General features: G+C 45.9%; 1 long non-coding RNA gene across 1 annotated transcript; it reads right to left on the bottom strand.

Annotated features, from left to right (window-relative positions):
* Nucleotides 1-11,333: 11,333 nt before the first annotated feature.
* LOC140258104 (uncharacterized) lies at nucleotides 11,334-14,435 on the bottom strand. The gene is made up of 3 exons (XR_011905180.1): nucleotides 14,319-14,435; nucleotides 13,208-13,361; nucleotides 11,334-11,436 (listed from the first exon to the last, which is right to left on the bottom strand). It is a non-coding gene; the product is annotated as an uncharacterized lncRNA (long non-coding RNA).
* Between the last annotated feature and the right edge of the window lie 3,658 nt (nucleotides 14,436-18,093).

Below are 18,093 nucleotides of genomic sequence, written 5' to 3'. Positions count from 1 at the left end.
GTTACTGCAGGGTCTCTGAAGCATGAACTCAATAAATCACTCCTGAGGCCCATTCATGTGGGTTTCTGTATGTAAGCAGTTTTTGGTGGGGAGCTTCTACCCCTACCACTTCACACCTGGATGAGGACCACACACATCCCTGGCAGCAGTGCTCATGCTGCCCTATGCAGATCTGAGTCCCATGCCCCATGTCCTTTCCCAGCAGGGATGCTACCACCAGTGTGTACAAGTAGTGGGCTGGGTCAGGCTGCTCAACAGGTAGGCTGTAAGTTGAGAAAAATCTCATTAACTGAGAAACGTCCCAAACTGTCATGTTTCAGGGCCACAAGTGCTTTCCATCACAACCACTTTCTCTGTCTTAGCAAGAGAAGCGTGCTGCGCTCCCAGGGATCTCCTTATCAGAGGGGGTAGCAGAGCTCCATCAACCCAAGTCTAGGTCTTTATTAACTGCAGACCTAAGCCCTTTGGCATCACCAGGGCAGCCACCAGCCACAGTCCAAAACATCTGCATAATAGTTAGACTGACACACAACAGGAAAATCAAAAGCCAGATCTGTGCCAGATTTCACCATCCCACCCTGCAGTTATCACACAGCTCCTCACATTCAGACTCAGTAGTGGTAGAAACGAACTAAGTCGATTCACAGAAACATGTTTCCTGTGACCTCACAAAATAGGCTATTGGCTATACATAGAAAAGTAACCCCCAAATGATATTCAGAGGAAATCATCAAAAGCTCATCCTTCCAGTCCAAGATGATCAAAAAACTTTCCGAGATCCCAAGGAGATATGAGGAATGGGAAAACAGAATCAACCGCTTTTGAGCCAGAGCTCATTTCTTTGCAGCGTGACACGAAGCAGCTCCTCATTGCTGCTTCAGAGCAAAAATTGATTCTAACGTTGGCAGCTCCCAGCACGGCTGAGCTGCACAGCACATGGCACCACGGCACTGTTACCATATGGAAATGATGAATGAATATGAAGGAGAAGTTGCAGCAGAAGTAATTTTCCCGTGGCCTTGAGATGAAAGGGAAGTGTGGCACGAGCAGCCACAAACCTCCATTCAAGGTCAGAGCACAGACCAGAAATCGTTGCACAGTGCATCTTTGATGAGGCAACAGATAGCTGGGAGATACACCTACAGAACTCTGTTTATGGGATTCAGTTTCCTCCAACTGAAACCCCCAACAGTTCTCTGTTGTTTTGCTCTTTCATCCTATGAAATCTGTGCTTCCAGCAGTTACAGTAAGCATAGAACATTCTTTCCATCAGTATAGGCAAGCGGTACACATGAAAGAACAACTCAAATATTAAGAGTCATTTACTCTTACCCCAGAAGAGCACAGGAACTTTCATCCACAGTGTTGGGCAGAGAGGCAGTGGTCCCTCAGCAGAAACCACGCAGTGGGTTAAGGAATTAACTTTAGGTTTATAATGAGCTGACTCAGAGAAGTCCCCAGACCTTGACTGCATATATGGCATGTTTTCCTTTCAACCCAAAAAGCAGGAATAGAGCTCCAAACTCTCAGCCATGCTGTCCTGCAGCCTGAATGTGCTGATGCTTCCATGGCTTTCTGCACTGCCTGGTCCATAGGAAACCAGGAGGGACTGCAAACAGCAACTTTTGCAGAGCTATGGGAAAGCCCTGATAGCTGCTAAAAGATTTGTTTATAAAATCAGAGGGCGTCCTGGCTGTAAAACCAGAAGGCATTCCTAGACGGTGATCTCCTGCCCAGCACTAGGGCCACATTTTGCAGAGGAAGGCAACCACGCTGCAGATTGCACTTCTCCTTGGCAATGCCTTCTGCATTGTAGCAATCAAAAGGTGGAGAAAAATGCTGCCTCGCTCTGCCTTCTGCACCTTCTCCATTATTTACTCACACTGTGACTAATTTCTCTCCTAGAGCCGACATGATGAACGTTACAGGGCCCAAACTTCCATTGCTTGAAATTGCTTCTCAGCCACCTGAAAAGAAAAGTGCAAGGGAAAATGGCTTCTATTGCTCAATCCATCTTCAGACAAGAAACCCACCACCCAATCACTATTTATCTTACCCAGGTAAACGTCAACATCTATCTGTTTCTTCCTGATGCTGCAATGAAGTGATGGTGGGCACAGAGTCATTTGTTACAAGGAAGGCTGCCTGCATGCAAGGAAAACAGGAGAGGGGAACAGGAGGAGCAGCAGCACCAAGCCAACAGCTCACACAGCTCAACTCCCTCTCCAGAAAGCCTCCATCAGCCTTGTACATCTGACCATCAGAAAACGACTGTATTTGCTTAACAGTGTGCTGATTTTCCTGTTGTGAAATAACATCCCATGGGGGATCACATCTGCATGTACAGCCCAAGGTGAGGTGGGGTGGGCCAGAGCACAGTGAGGAGCACTCTGTGCATGGGCACTGAGCTGTCAGGTGCTGTGCTGAATGAGTGATCTCTGTTTCATTCCCATCCAAGAGATACAGAAAACTGATTGGGATTCATGTGCAAATTACAGATCTGAGGCATTGTGAAGAGCTTTGCCATCATAGCAGTGGTTGGTTTTAATGGATGCGATTGTGCTAAACCTTCCCATATTGTCTCAGGAATTAGGAAACGTGACACTCAGTGCAGGAGAGCAGCTGTAGCAGCACACACATCATTGTAATTGCATCATTCCAGAGCAGAAAAGTATCACAGTTCCCAGAAGACAATGTGAAATTCAGATCAGAAATATGAGGTAATATCTGCATGGGAATGAAGGAAGGGTTTACCCAGCACCACCCCAGCAGCAGCTTGGAGCTCCAGCCAGAATGCTGCAAGCAGACAGGGAGCCCTCAGCAGTTCAGCCCTGAGTCAGCTTCCATCCCCAGCTTTTGCTCTTTGCAGCACTCTTTTTTGATTGAAGTTAAAAGCAATGCAGAAATTGAGGAAAAGGAGGAGGCAGCTTTTAAAACACTGGTGTGTGTTAAACCGGGGGGATTTGACTTCAGGGATCTGAGAGCAGTCTGAGCCAATAATAGGGCTGACTTATTCCTGCCCTGCAAGGAGCTGTCACAATGGGAGATGCTCCTTCCATTCCATGTGCTGCACTACACACTTCAACCCCAGCCTGGCCCAAGGGCCATTAAGAGGTGCTTCGTTATTTATGCTCTAAATTGATTTAAGATGAAATAAATTATAGAGACTCAGCCCAAACAAATCACAGCATTACAGGAGCACCTCTTCTGGATGGTCTTCCCGAGCTGCTGCTCTCCAGCACACAACACCAGGGAGAGCCTCACCAGGGACACCACAGCACCCAAGGGCTGGAGGGGACCATGGCCATGGGACTGGGAGCCTCTGCCACCTCTGTCCCTGCAGGAGGGCAATGTGCAGCCCTGGCTTCTGCACTGTGAACAAAGCAGGACATGAGGGATGGGCTGCAGGCTGTGGGAAGGGGAGCAACAATGCAGAAAATGAGCTGGGAATGGGGAATACCACACTGAGAGCCACCTGAGGAAGGAGAAAAAAGAGAAGTAATTGCATTCAAAACTTTGCTCAATGTTTGGCTGTATTTGGGACCATTTCCCACAAAGCTTCATGTAACATCCGTAATTTTTGCATTTATGTTTGAGATGTTTTTCCACGTGATTGTGGTTTGTTTGCATGGGCTTTGATTCTTTCTACTGTGAATCCATCATTTGCCCCCAGCTGAGATTAATAATAGTATTTTATCACACCACATGTACTCAGCAGCCTAGGGGAGCACTCCCTGACTAGTTGTTTTTTTCTCTTCTCTCCCATTAAATGCTTCATCAGTTCTTATAATGTAAAAAGTATATCAGAAGCCAAAGTAGCATTTAGCACATTATCACACTTTCCATTCCGTGGGATGAATCGAAGTATTGATTTGGTCTATTTTTGTGGCAGGAGGTTTGCTTGAACTCCCATTCAAGTCACATGGAGGACCCCAAAGGACTTTGCTACCCAGGATGTGTTGAACAATTGTCCGCAAACTTCTTAACAGGACTAACCTCCTTTTTAAGGCTAAGATTTTTCAGTGGCAGATTAGACTTTCAAATTGGATTTATCGGGAGTAGGAACAATCTAGGGATGGAGGTGAGCTCTGTTTCCTTGCAGGTAGATTAAATTGGACTCAATGAGGCACATTAAGCAAGTCTGTGTGCAACTAGCAGTTGGTTTTCCCATTAAGCCATGCATCTGTGAGGCAGATGTATATCAGATGCTATACAAAACATATGCAGTTCACCTACTTGCACAGCATTCACTTTTCTGCACAAAAAATACATTCATCATTTTCAGTGAAGTCTCCAACACAGATAAGATTCAGTTTACTATGGCCTTGTAAGACCAGTAATCCTAAAGAGGTTAAAGAGAGGAAAAGAGAAGGAGTAAGGTGGTGGCTCTGGGCCACCCCATGGCCTCGTTAGCAATACATTGTGCAGCAGCTTGAGGAAAAGCACCCAGCAAGCTGAAAAATGGCTTTGTTGTGATCTGTGTACAGCGAACAGTCCATATGATATATGATTTATAAAGTGTCACAGCACTCTTAAACAGGCTTTTAATTTCGAGAACCTGCTGAAGCATGTAAATGCCTGATCAGGATGGCAATGAGCCTCCAGGCAGAACTGCTCTGGGATGAGGGGAAGCTTTCAGGCTGGAATGCTGCATGTAAGGGCAAGGAAAGGCAGCTCACAGGACCAGAGCAGCCCAGAAAGGGTGTGGGGCAGAGTGATAACCCATAGAGCAAAGAACAAGATGAGCAGGAAGTTAAGAACTTGGCAGAATAGCAAAGAGGCATGAGAGAGGCTGCCTGAGCAGCAGTAGAGGTTATAGACCCTAGAATACCCCAAACAAAACAGATTTGGGAAGAGAAGAGAGTGTGTGTGCCTGTGTGAGCCCAGTCAGCAGGTTGTGGTAGTTTGACTCCAAACATTGTCTAGCCAGGAATATCACTGATAGAATTTCTGCAGCATCCAAGACTTTGGGTCCATAATTTACACACTACACAATGTAAATGGCCAGTTCCTGTATACATCTGTTTCATATTACAGTGGAAAAGATTTTCAATAATGAAAAGACATCAGAGTAAATTAAACACAAAATAGAGAAACACCATTCCTATCTGAAAGGATGCATTTAGAAATCACAGCTTCAGAGGTACTGAAATCTATGATTCACCAATCAAGTTGTCATCACCTCGAAGGTTAGGCGGTGGCCCAAGAGTTGTAGCCAAGGTGAGTTTATACATTTCTCAAGAAGAAAGAAATATAAAAGACGTCAAATCTTGGGAGGATTTGGGCAGGGAAGGGGAGGCCACGGTGGGGAGGGAATGCACCAAGGGGGAAATGAGCTCATTGCTGTGGAAATACAAGGCATGGCACCCCATGTGAGCAAGGTGTCATGTGCAGTTCCCTAATGCGGGCTCACAAGTACAGCTCAACATGCAAAGTCTAAATAAAATTAATGTAAAGTCGGAACGAATACAATGAAAATCACCAAAGTGTTCTGAGTGTCCCCTGTGGGTCTGAAGGACAGCTCAAGTGGCTCCCAGATGTTCCTGCACAGACTCCGACGCTGCAGCAGAGACAACACAGGTACAATTGTTGATGACTGCAAGCTGGAAGTGTTGCAGGCACTTCTGAGGGCAGGATCAGAATTCAAATCACTCCTGACAATTGTGGAAGTGCTGTGAAATCAGTAGATGAAAGGTAGTAAAGGCAGTAATGAAGAGTTACTGAAAAAGGGAGAATCAGAAGCGCAGAAAACGGGGACATCTGACAAAGCAGCAGGACTGCTGAAGGGCTCCTTCCACACCTGAATACCAAACAGCAGAAGATAACATCATCTCACCTGCAGAAGGGCTGGTCACTGAACAAAGGCAGGAGGTAGCTTCTGGAGATGGTCAGCTTCATCAGCAAAACACTAGGGAAAAAAAGTAAAAGAGCCCAGTTAATTGTCACCTTTGACACTGGGAACTTTGCCTCATCCCTGGTGCTGGTGTGCCCAGTGATGTCTCCCCTCGCTCAGTGCTGTCTTCCATTTACAGGCTGGGGCTCTGTGGGAGGCAGCAACCTGGGGAGGCTCCAACCCTGTCCTGCTGGGGGGTCCCACATACTCACCCCTTCCTTCCCAGGTCAGCCCAACCTGGGGCTCCCAGCCAACCCTCAGTGTCACCCTATCCTCAAGCAGCCCTCCTGCCTGGCTCAGCAGTGCAACAGAGGAAACACTGGAAGAAACCATAACAAAAGCTCTATTTTATTAGCGAAATATGTAACAAAAGCATTTCAGTTTATTCACTCCTAGCATCCCATATCAAAACACCCATAGTCACCCTCAGCCCTTAATATGGTTGAAATTATCTTACCTTTCCTGTCCATTATTCTTGGTGACAAGCAAGCAGTACGAGTGCCCCGCTGCTTTAGGATAAATATACTTCCCGTACAGATTAGGTTAGATGATACAGTGCAAACAAACATATCCATGAAAGAAGAGACACGCTAATCTATAAAGATTTAGATGAAGGAAGGAGCCATCAGTCTGTCAGAAGTTATCAGTTTGTTTTTCTCCCTGTGTTACTCCAGAGATATATATATATATATTTTAAGCCATTTTCCTTTGCTGCTCAGGAGATTAAGCACAAATAGCAGCTGGAGCACCATTTTTCCTATAAAATAAAAGGGGGGGGAGGGGGGGAGATGGACAACGGACTTACCAAAAAGTGCATCAATATCCCAAGTGTGAGAGAATGTACTGAATAAGAAACAATCTCTTCTGTGAAGCTTCTCTTTTCCAGTTAGGAATGTTCTTACTATTTACTTAGCAACAAGAAGAAAGGTAGAAGAGACAAAAACAGCATTCCAGCACCGAGCTGAGTGCTGCATCCCTGCTTGGGAAAACGTGTTTGGGGTGAAGTGCCACTGGTGGGAACTGCAGGACTGCCCAGGGATGGGGAGCCAGGTTCCAAGCTTCCAAACAAGCAGAGTCATACCTCAGTCTACAAAAAGTACAACGGGTTGTCACAGCCGTTGTTACACCCTGTGAATGACCCAAGCAGTGTATCAGCAGGTCTCTGGCAGAACTTTCCTTTTCTCCTGCTCACATTAGCTCTATGAACACAGGCAGCTCTGCGGGATGGAGCCACCCACCACCAGCTAAACAACAACAGCGTTCAAAACAAATGGTCTTCTCCACTGATGGTGACTTACCTGGGAGGAAGCCAGCATTCAATTCAGCCCAAGTTTACCCTTTAGGCAACAGAAAAACACAGGAGACGTTGGCTGGGAAACTCACATTACTTCTGCTAGAAAAAGGTGTGTTCTATTTATTGCATTGTGCTGCCTAAAAACTGCCTTTTCCTGGATGTGCAAAGCAAGTGACAATTCACTATGTTTTCTTTAATGAATGAGATGGAAATGCCTTCCAATCCTACATAAATTAGAAGAATTTATATTCTAAACAACTGAGTAGTTATTTGCTAAATTATAACAATGTGGCTCCAGCACAAGTGGTGTCAATAGGATTACTTGTGTGAGTGATTACTTGCTGATGTGATTAAGGGGTCACTCACTAATGGCAAATGGGAGTGGCTGGAGAACGTTGTTATCATAGTCCCACAGTGCTTTGAAATCAATGGCCAGTTTTTCACCTGTTTTCCACACTGGTACAGGGAAATCTCCCAACTCAGAGCATTCCTGTGCAGCACAAGAGGGCACTTCCCACAAGCCCCACACCTGCCCCAGCATCAGTCATGGTTGCAGCACAGAGCATTGCATTCCTATGGGAAGGGACAGCTGCCGTACAGTGCACCAACCCATGCCCTGTTCAGGTGAGAGCTCCCAGATGCCCAGCAGGCCAGCAGTGGTTCCTGTTTTAAACCAGCACACCGCAGCAGGCACACGTTGAGGAGTGCTGGCATCACGCTGCTTCGGTACGGACACTCCTCCCCTCCATTCTCCTGAGAATGGCTGTGCACTGAAATCCCCAGTGCTACATTACAGGAGAGAGTGAAAAGTAACAATACATTCTCTGAAGCTTTTGAATGCAGGACTGATTACATACATTTGATTTTGGCTGAGACACTCTGAGGCACGTAGGATGTGTTTTGCAGCTCCTCCACAGCCAGAGCCTGCAGCATTGCACACCCCCTGCACCAGGGTACTTGTTCAGCGTTGACTCCAAGCAGAAGGTGCCATCTTCAGTCCCAAACAATACCTGTCAGCATCACGGAATTCCTATAAATCTCTCATTCGAGCAGTGGCCAAACCCCAGCCCACTCAGTCTGCAAGATCTGAGGAGATCAAAGACCAAAGTGCAATAGCCGTAGACAAAAGAAAGCACCTCAACCAAAAGAGTACTAATTCCAATAAAACAGATAGTTGCGAAAATAGGAAATCAACACCTGCATCTCTATGAATATCCTAAGGTAACCAATAAATTATGAGGATACGACAGAACAGACACGGATACTCATTTATAGGATATGCAGTATCGTTCTCCACCTGCCTGTATGCAGAACGTGAACACAGATACTGCAATGATGCAGGAAACATTCCTGGAGGAGCTGGAGGGCAGTTGCCCACACAGAAAGAAAAGGAGCTGTCAATAGAACAACAAACAAAGGACTCATTATTCAAGCAGAAACAGGTCAGAGTCCCACTTGGTGAAAGCTGTGTGCACCACCTCAAGTGCTAAGGGAGCCATCTCGAGAGGAGAACTGGAAAGGAGCAGTTCTGTGTAAGGAGGGAGAACAATAATGGTCACATTACAGCTCTCCCTGTGGTTATCAGGTAGCCGGGACTCAGGAAGTGCCAGGCACTTAGAGTCAGTCCCAGCCAGCTCCGGGATTCAATTTACAATGTATTAGGATGTTTGTGTATCATTAAGGACCACTTGACCACAGATCCATTCTAATAGAGAGTAAGCTGAGAGCAGCAGTAAGAAACTGCTGGAAGGCTGATGGGCAGATGAATCAGCAAGGAGGATAATGAAGCGGCGATCAATTTCCCCGTATCTTTAAGGAGCTGTGAGCACTGTCCTGCTTGCAGCTGGGGGCTGCTCCTCTCCAGCCCCTTCTATCCCCAGTCCACCACTGACCTTTTGTCTATGCCACTCTCAGCACTGATATGCTGAGCTAATCAGCTCAATTTGCCAGCCTCTGCCTCTGCGTACTCCCTTCCTGAAGGGAAATACAATGTATTTAACACGTCAGATGTGCTCTTTCATGCACAGCCTAAGCTCATCACTAATAAAATACATTTGACTCTGCTGCTTTGGTCCCTGTGTGCTCCATGCTGTATTGAATCTAAGGTACAGATTCTCATCACTCTTCTTTAGTGGGAAACAGCCACATGCAGCCTCACCAAGGCCCTCCAGAGCCCCAGGCCCATCCATGAGGAGGAGCAGCACCAGGTACACTATGAGATGCTGTCAGGCCCCAGTGCCAGTCCAAGATGTCCCATAACCCCATGGAGCCACCTGCAGAGCGCGCTGCTCCCGGCCTTTGCTGTAAGTGAGTAGTTTGGTTTCTCATTTTGTTGTTTTTGTTGTTGCTGTTTTTTAAGAAAGATCCAGACTGGGGTAGGTTTGTCCCAAGCAGACAGAATGTCTTTCACCACCTCCTGAGAATCACTGGACACAAAAAGTTAGCACCTCCCAGAGCTTCTCAATGGCAAATTCCTTTTTAATACAAAGTTAAAAACAACCTCTGAAATGCAAATAACCCAGCCACCTACACAGGATGATTTATGCCATGCCATCTTTTTCATGCAAATAAATTAGAAGAAGAAAATGTAACTTCGAGGGAACTGCATTGTATTAAAAAGACTGACATTGTTCTGCAGAACTCAGTGCAGTGTGCTTCTGCCACTGCTGCTGGGAGTTTCACCCACCTGAACGTGCAGAAAGAGATTTTGATTAATCTTGATTTTCATTTGTATACAAATCACTTTACGGCTTCAGGCACATCGGGAAACAACACGTACTTCTGTTTCTTTCTGTTGGTGTCATTTCATGCTGTAAGTTGGACTCTCAGTGAGTGTTTGAAGCAGCAGAAGGAAACCAGGAGGTTTTCTTGGTAAGAAGTCAGCAGGGACAAAGCCCCTCCATGGTGCAGAGCTGGGCCTGGAGCAGCCACACAGCAGTGCTCTGGGGGTGCTCGGGTGGGCAGCTCTGAGAATGGCAGTCCTAGGAGGAAAGGGCCTTTGCAAAGAGTGGGAGCTGAGGGGTGCACAGAGGGATGCACTAAACAAGCCAACAGCAGCAGCACAAAACAGCACAGTGTCAAAGCCAGTATTTGGTAACTGTGTTCCAGCAACAGCAGTCACAATGGGAAAGTGGCTTTTCTGAAGGAGCTGCCAGAAAACAGAACCTGTAGGAGAGGGCGCAGCCTTTGGATAGTTCCCGCAACAGACAACTCAGCTGTCACACAGCTCACGTTGGTGTTGGGTTCTTGTTCAGCTCCATTAGACTTTATCAAATGGAGGGGAAGAATCTGTTTTGATAAACTGAGTGGATGCAATGGTACCAGATGGGGTACATGCATTCTGTTCAGCAGAATCTCCTGCTCCAGCCCTAACCCAGCCCTGCAGCACATCAGCTGCTGTGTCATGCAGTGCGAGTTGGACTGGAGCTCAAGGTTCCCACTGCTGAGTGAGCAGCAGGGGCACAGTGCCCAGCTATAAATAACAGCAACAGGGGACATCAGCCTCAGCACAAGGAGCAACACCAGTGCTTCCTCCAAAGGATGACCTACACAGTGCATAAATCTGAGCATAGTGACACCACTCCGAGCCCCATTAACAGCAAAGGCCTTGTCCTGAGCTGCCAGGCTGTCACAAAGCACTTCCAGCTCAAGGACATCCTGTGAAGGCACCTGGCCACACCAAACCAAGCCAGGGGGGAAGGCTGCCCTGAGCTGACGTGTTACAGACAGCTTGTGTGCAATGCCTGGTAGGACCTCTGGTCTAACATCCACATAAATCGCTGCCAGCAGCTTATAAAACCCAGAGATTAATCTAAAGGCCCTTCAAAGTATGCTCTAAATGGCAGATTTCATCCAAGTAAAGACATGGACCTTAGTTTTATTTTTATTAATATTCATAGCAGCAAGAAAAGACTGCACTATTAAAAAGCAACAGCTATGTATAAATGAACAGATCATTCCTAAACCAGGGTCATTTCTCCTGGTAACGATAAGGCCCTGTCAGGTAATCATAATCCTCACAGAAAAACACTTAGCTTTCACTGTCCTCTGAGATAGTAAATCTGAGAGGATCTGTCTGGGTCTTAATATATAATTCCTCTTTACCAGGACTGATCTTCTAAAATGGAGGACTGGAGGACTTGTCTTCTCATTTCTTCTTTTCTCCAAATTCTCACTGGCAAAGCCTCAAATCAGCTTAGGGTTGTTTTGCTCATCTCTCAGTGAGTGTGTTTTTTTAGGAAAGAGAAGCCTTCAAAAAGAAGAATTTCATAAGCATCAGCCAGGGACTGCAAAATCCCAAACTCCAGCTCCAGTTCTGCCAAAGAGACAATGTGTGGCCTTGGGAGAAATGGCCTCTCCTCCCTGCAGGCTCTCCATCTGCTTCTTGCTAATAAAATGGGATTATAAAACTGCCCCATCCCAAAGGGCAGGTAAAACGTTGAAGGTGAAAATTGTATTACAAGCGTGATACATTATTACAACACAGCAAAAAGCCTTTCAGGCCTCTTTTCTCTCCTATTCAGTGCAAAGCAGCCACATTTCAAAATGAGAGCTATGGACCGGCTTTTCTGTTTGCACAGATTTCTTTCAGCAGGCGGCAGATTAAAGCCGAGGGAATAATCCATAGCAATTAATTTATTCAATGAGTTTAGCCTCATTTTCTGTTCACAAAATGTCTGCAAGCCATCTACCTTTTTTTGTGGTTCAGTCATTATTCACAATTATTACAATGTAACTCTCGGTCTGGAAATTACTCCTGAACAATTAGCCGAGCGTATTTTAGAAGCTATTTGGGTTAGTTTCCATTTAATACACAGGACACATTGTCTCTTTTCTCCCTGCTCCCCATCAGAAATAAGAAGGAAGGGCACAGAAGTGGTCAGGTTATTAACAGTGCATTCAGCACTGGTACCCAACCGCACTGTCCGCCCTCCAGCCATGCTGCCTTCTGCTGCACACAGCAGAGCCCCGCTGGAGGTTCCTTGTGTGCTGCTGCTCCATTCCACACCTGCACCACTGAAACACACATCCAGGGACAAGGTGTGTTTGGAGAAGCTATTTTTTGTGAATGTAGGTATTTTCCAATACTGGTTCATACATACATTTCACAAACTTTTCCACCAGCATGGAGAACTGCTGCAACATCACCAAAAAGAGGGAAAAAAAAAAAAAAAAAATGGGGAAAAGAGGAGAAGTTTGTCAAGGTATTTTACTAACAAGAGCAAGAGAATCCCCACAGGAGGTGTTCCAACAAAGAGCATCTAAGGCTGCCGGTGGTAAAGGGGATGCTGGCAATGTCCATGCCACTTACCATCAGACAGGCTTCATATAGGTTCAGAGACATTTTAGAGTTTTAATGTGCTATTGGCTTAGCAAATAAATAAATTACAAAGTGCAGAAAGAGCTTCTGGAAAATACATTAAGGCAATTTGCAAATAATTGCAGTGAGCCAGGCTATTATGACTTTGACTTCTGAAGTATAAAATCGCACAGAGATAATGATGATAATCGTATTGAAAATAGTTGCCACCCTTTAATCTTCTAAGACAAAACAGAGATCTTCGGGAATTTGGGACCCTGTCACTCTAATTGAACATCTGACAGGAAAGTAATTAGAATGGAAAGCAGAAAGGTCACCTGGTGGCCTGAACAGAATCCATCAGCTTCCGCTTGCCATCACACGGGGCAGCCGGTTCATCTCCCGCACAGCCTGCACATTTAAATAGCTTCTTTGCCAATAAAATGGCTGTCAGACAGACTATTTCCAGAATGGCTTTGGATCTGAGCAACTCACACTGGGCATGTAAACATTTGCCATCCATTACAAAGGCAGTTCAGGAAAAATGGCCCCAGAACACCAGAATGAAAGTCAGCTGCTGACAAAGCTGTTAAGATGCGGGATCACCTCCTGGGGCTTCATTTTTCTAAAGACAACCAAATTATGCCGAAACTTGGCTTCGCAAAGGAAGCAGTGCAAATAGTTTTCTGCCACCCCCTGCTGACCCCTACCCATTTCTCACCTCTCTCTGGAGTGCTGCCTGGGCAGGGCAGTGCAGGGATGTTCCTCCACAGCCTCCAGGGCACCTCTGGGCAGCATCTCAGGGCAGGTGGCCTCTGCAGCACTCACGGCCTGAAGATGTGAGGAAGGTCCATGGGAAACCTGCAGCAAGGCTCCTCAACAGAAAGGTGAATTATTAAGGAAGAGAAAATAATTGCTAATGGTTCCTGTTTTGTTTTTTTTTTTAATGGGATGTTTTCAGAGCAGACTTAATCCCAAACTCCTGGAATTCAATGGAAACATCCATTGGCTTCAGAAAACAAAGTTAACTGTAGTAACACTGGCGTCCTTTCCCATCAATCCATCCCATGCAATCTGCAGCCCAGAATGATGCTGTGGTCTGCAACTCCAACCCAAGGACAGTTCTTTAACCCCATCCATTTCCAATCAGCATCTACCACTTTTACATACAATTGAAGCTCCCATTTGCCACTGTAAGAACTGGCCTCTATCCATGTCTCAAGAGCAGTGGGAAGCTTAGAACCCCATGACAGTGGAGCACTGTGCTGGAGCCACATGCACTGCTGTGAGATGCACGGTGACGCAATGGCAAGACTCTGCTAACAGAAAAACTGAAGCCATTCCTGTCATTTCACATAGATTTTGTGTTGCTTGAGATTATTTCTTTGTTTGTTTGTTTGTTTTCGTTGCATAAATGTGAACAAATTATATCATCAATATTTGAAGATGTGCCTTTTCTCAGCATCGTCCCATCACTATCAGCAATTCTGCCCATGCCATGCAGAATGGGTCTTTCAGTCCAGGATATCTGTAACCTTCAGACTCTCATAAAAAGTTATGCTTCCCCTTAAGTCACCATTTAGCCAGCCCATACATATTTAATTCTTCAATCTTTCCTCATAAATCCTATCCTGGCTGCTATCATTTTGGCTTCTCTTTGAACGATCTCCATCTTCCCAGAACTGGCAGGAGGAGCAGAGCCCCATGGGGATGACAGGAGATGTATGCTGAGAGACAACTGCAATTGCTCTGCTCTGCCACTTAATACCTGCAATCCATAATTATGTTGTACTTCATTCAACTATCACTCTTAGAATGAGAATTTAATCTACCATTACAACAACTCTCCTGAAGGCTGTGTTTCCCATGCGATGCTCCTTCGTTGTATGGATTTATGTCTTCAACACTTCAGCTCCAGAAAGCAGCAACAAAGCATTCCTCCATCTTTGTGTCCTACAGGACAAATAACTGATTAGAAGATGCTTGTAGGTGTTGTAAAGGGTTCTCTGTGAGAGTCAGGTTAAGATGATACATTTTAAGGCAGTGCTACTTTATATCTTCCCCCCTCTTCCCACCTTCCATGAGAAAGGAGAGGGGGGAGAAAGGGGTGAGGGAGGGGCAGAAGGAAAAAAAGGGGAAAAGGGGAAGAACAAAAGAATTAGAAGAAGAGACAAGAAGTGAGCAGACAAACTTCATCTGCTTCAGTTACGGGCAGAGATTTCAGCGCCAGTGTTTGCCACCTCCTCCCCCACTACAGCTCAGCCAAACATTTAAAGCATTGGCATCAGAAGTGCTGACAGATGTTCTGCCATTCCAGAGGAAGGCACAGGATCTGACAGACAGACAGCAGGGTATGGCCATAAACACGTTTATTCATGCAATGTCACATTCCTGAGATTTTCGTTCTGTTCCCCTCCCTTTTTGGAATAGCAAAGAGGAATCTGAAAACCTGAGTTAGATGACAATACAGGACCAAGGCTATTCATCTGGACTATTCAAAGGGATGATTTATCCCTCAGCAGATGTGCTCTTAACTACACAGTACAACTCAAGAGAGGCTATTAAATCCTACATCAGTCACTGGGGTGTTGAAAATTGGCCAGAATGGAGGACGGAGCTGCGCTGTGTTGTTACCTAATAGACAGGACTGGTACAGATCTGTGTCTCATAGAAGGATTGCGTAGTTGGCTTTTTATTTTAGAAATGCATCTGGGAATTTGCTTTTTAGCTCCATTTGATGGGGTTGGTTTTGTTTTGTTTTTGTTTTTGTTTTTTAAATAAATGAATCAGACATCAGGAAAACCACTGCACTTTGCATATGAAACTAAATTAGAACTGATGAACGTCCCTCTCAAAATCAGCTCATTTTACAAGACCTCAGGCATGGAAAATAGAAAATGAGCTGCAAAAAAATCTATGTCAGTGCAGAGTTCTTGTCTAAAAGAATACACTATCAGAAGAAGCAGGTCTGATTCACATGTTATATTTCTGTTCCTCAGCCCAGTCAGTTAGGAGGGCTGGAGTTTCTCACTGGAGGCAGTGAGGAACCACAGGGAGTGAGGCAGCCTTGCTGCGTGTGGTTGGGCACATACCACACTGGTGTTAACACTCACATTTGATATCAGTGCACCAACAGCTGCAGAGTCACTTCTGACAACACAGCAGAAGAAATGCACCACTGTGCAGTGCTACCAGGAAGTGCATTGTGCATCAGGTGCTGAGTGTGGGCTGCGAGGAACAGTGCATCTCCAGGAGGAGTGGGGAGCTCCCCTGGGGCAGAGGTCAGCTCCAAGTAATGCTGATCCACCTTTCCAGCCATGTGTGCTGAGCTGTGAGCTATCATTAAACTTGTGAGAAACACTTTGTAGTAAGTTACAATGCATTAATATTCATTAAGATGTTCTTTTCACCTCATGTTTGCCAGAACAGTTCTACCTACAGCTACAAACTGCAGCGGGTCGCTGTGCCTTGCTTCCAAGGTCACTGCTCAGCCCTGAGAAATAACGCTACTGCAGCACTTCTGTGCAGCATCGGAAGGACCAAAAGGCTTCATCCCAATAATTCAATACAGTTAAAAATCACCAGCACCTTCTAAGGGAATTTTAAAAGCACACCCACTCAGTGCCCTGCTGCAGGCCAGAGGTACTAAGGGCAGCAGATGCTCTCCTGGTTTCTAAATCTCCACAGGATTCATTATTGCACACACATACAGAAGACATTGCCCATCAGCCGCTATGCAGTGGTGTCTGCATGAGCCCAGCACCACACCTGCCCGCCATGCAGGCACACAGTTTTCCCAGTACCACACCACAGGTGCACAGCTTCCCTGATGGTAAGGGCACCAAACAGCTCAGTACCAGAACTCAGCACAGTCCCCAGTGCACAACATGGCTTTTTCTCACTTCTCGACCAGATTTAATTTTCCCTTTTGTCTCCTGTCTAAAAAAATAATCATAATAACCAGATGTCATTAAGCAAAATGAAAGAGAATTCACCTTACACATCTTCATACAACTCATTAATCTTTTACGCCACGTCTGCGGGAAAACGAGGGCTGCTGAATGAAGTGGCGGTGTGATCTCATGGACTGATGGCTCTTATGAACTGCTGCCATCTCCAGCAGAGAACTGACACCGCAAAGCAGAGCGCACGCAGTGAAGAACATTGATTTTACAAACATGCAATTTATCAAATGACACAAATCAGCTCAATGACATGAAAATATATCTGGAGACTTCATGATGTCACCTCACACTCCTGATATGGTTTGACAGACACCAGGTGAAGACAGCTGCTTTCGGCTGCACAGTGACTTTATGGGACAGGACATCTATTGCTGTAATACAAATTTCTTATCCCTGGGGTTTCCTTTCCTTCTAATTTTAGAACTGTTGAACTATTGACATGCTCACATGCTTTCCACTGTTTCAGTCAAAACTACATCCCATTCTCCAATCAAAGCACCCTATTTCTATATGTTGATGGAAGCCAGGAAAGGCTGAGAAGCAGAGCACAGTGAAGCAAAGGTTCAGTTCTTTGATCAGGAGGTGCTGAGCACATAGCACGCCTTCTGCTTCACCTCCAGCCCTGTCTCAGTTTTGCCTCCCCAATGGGAACTCCTCCTCCAAGCTCACAGCACAGAGCTGGGCATTCAGCACAGCCAACCCACGTCTTGTCCACCTCTCCTGCAGCACAACCAGCTTTCTCAGCAGAACCTTCCAGCACTTCCCATTGTGTCTGAGACTTGTAGTGCTTTGTCAGGCAGGCACAGAAAAGAGCTCAGTAGTACTGCGTGGTCCTGCTGTGGCTTTTGCCATCAGGCAGGTAAGTAACTGCAATCAGCGTATTTCACTACTTCTCCTTTCTCTCCTACCCTTCCTACACTTATCACATTACAAAGCACAGCCCGGGTACTACTTTCACAACATGCATAACCACACATTGGAAAGGGGCTGGGATTGGTGCTGCCCCAGCAGAAGCAGTCACACCAAGAAAAGGCCTCAACGGGCATCCCACAGCACAGCAAAATGAGCATGGTGTGAAGCAGCTGACTGCCAGGCACTGGGCAGAACAATCCCAACTGCTGCCACTGCTCTGCTGGACTGTACCCACCCCACAACAGCCCCCTCCCCTCCCCCAGCCCCGGAAGCAGTGCTGGGGCCCAATGCCATGGCTGTGGCTCACCCCACCTGGTGCCCACACTGCACAGTGCCTGCAGACGGCTCCACATGTGCACAGTGCTCTCAGAGACAGCACTGCACCTTGGCTGCCAGAGAAAAAGAACAAACTGTGAAAAAATAATCCCATTTAGCTCAGAAAAAAACAACACCCAGGTTTCACTTTTGCCACTTTTGCTCAGTTTCATTGCATGGGAAGAGCTCAATATCCTAAAAACTTGCCCTGATTTTCACCACGAGGATCGAACTTGATCCGCAGCAAATGAAGTCAAAGGAAAGAGATTTACACTAGTTTCTACTTTGCTTAACGGTACATTTTGCTCACCCTAAATGCCACCCACCTATTTTTCCCAGTGATACTTTTCACAGATTGCTTTAAAATAATGAGAAGCTGAAATAAAACTTCTCCCTAGAAGAGAAAAATTGGTAT

This window comes from Excalfactoria chinensis, chromosome 13, assembly GCF_039878825.1.
Source record: "Excalfactoria chinensis isolate bCotChi1 chromosome 13, bCotChi1.hap2, whole genome shotgun sequence".
Taxonomy (NCBI): domain Eukaryota; kingdom Metazoa; phylum Chordata; class Aves; order Galliformes; family Phasianidae; genus Excalfactoria; species Excalfactoria chinensis.
This window is presented reverse-complemented; position numbering and strand designations above follow the sequence as displayed.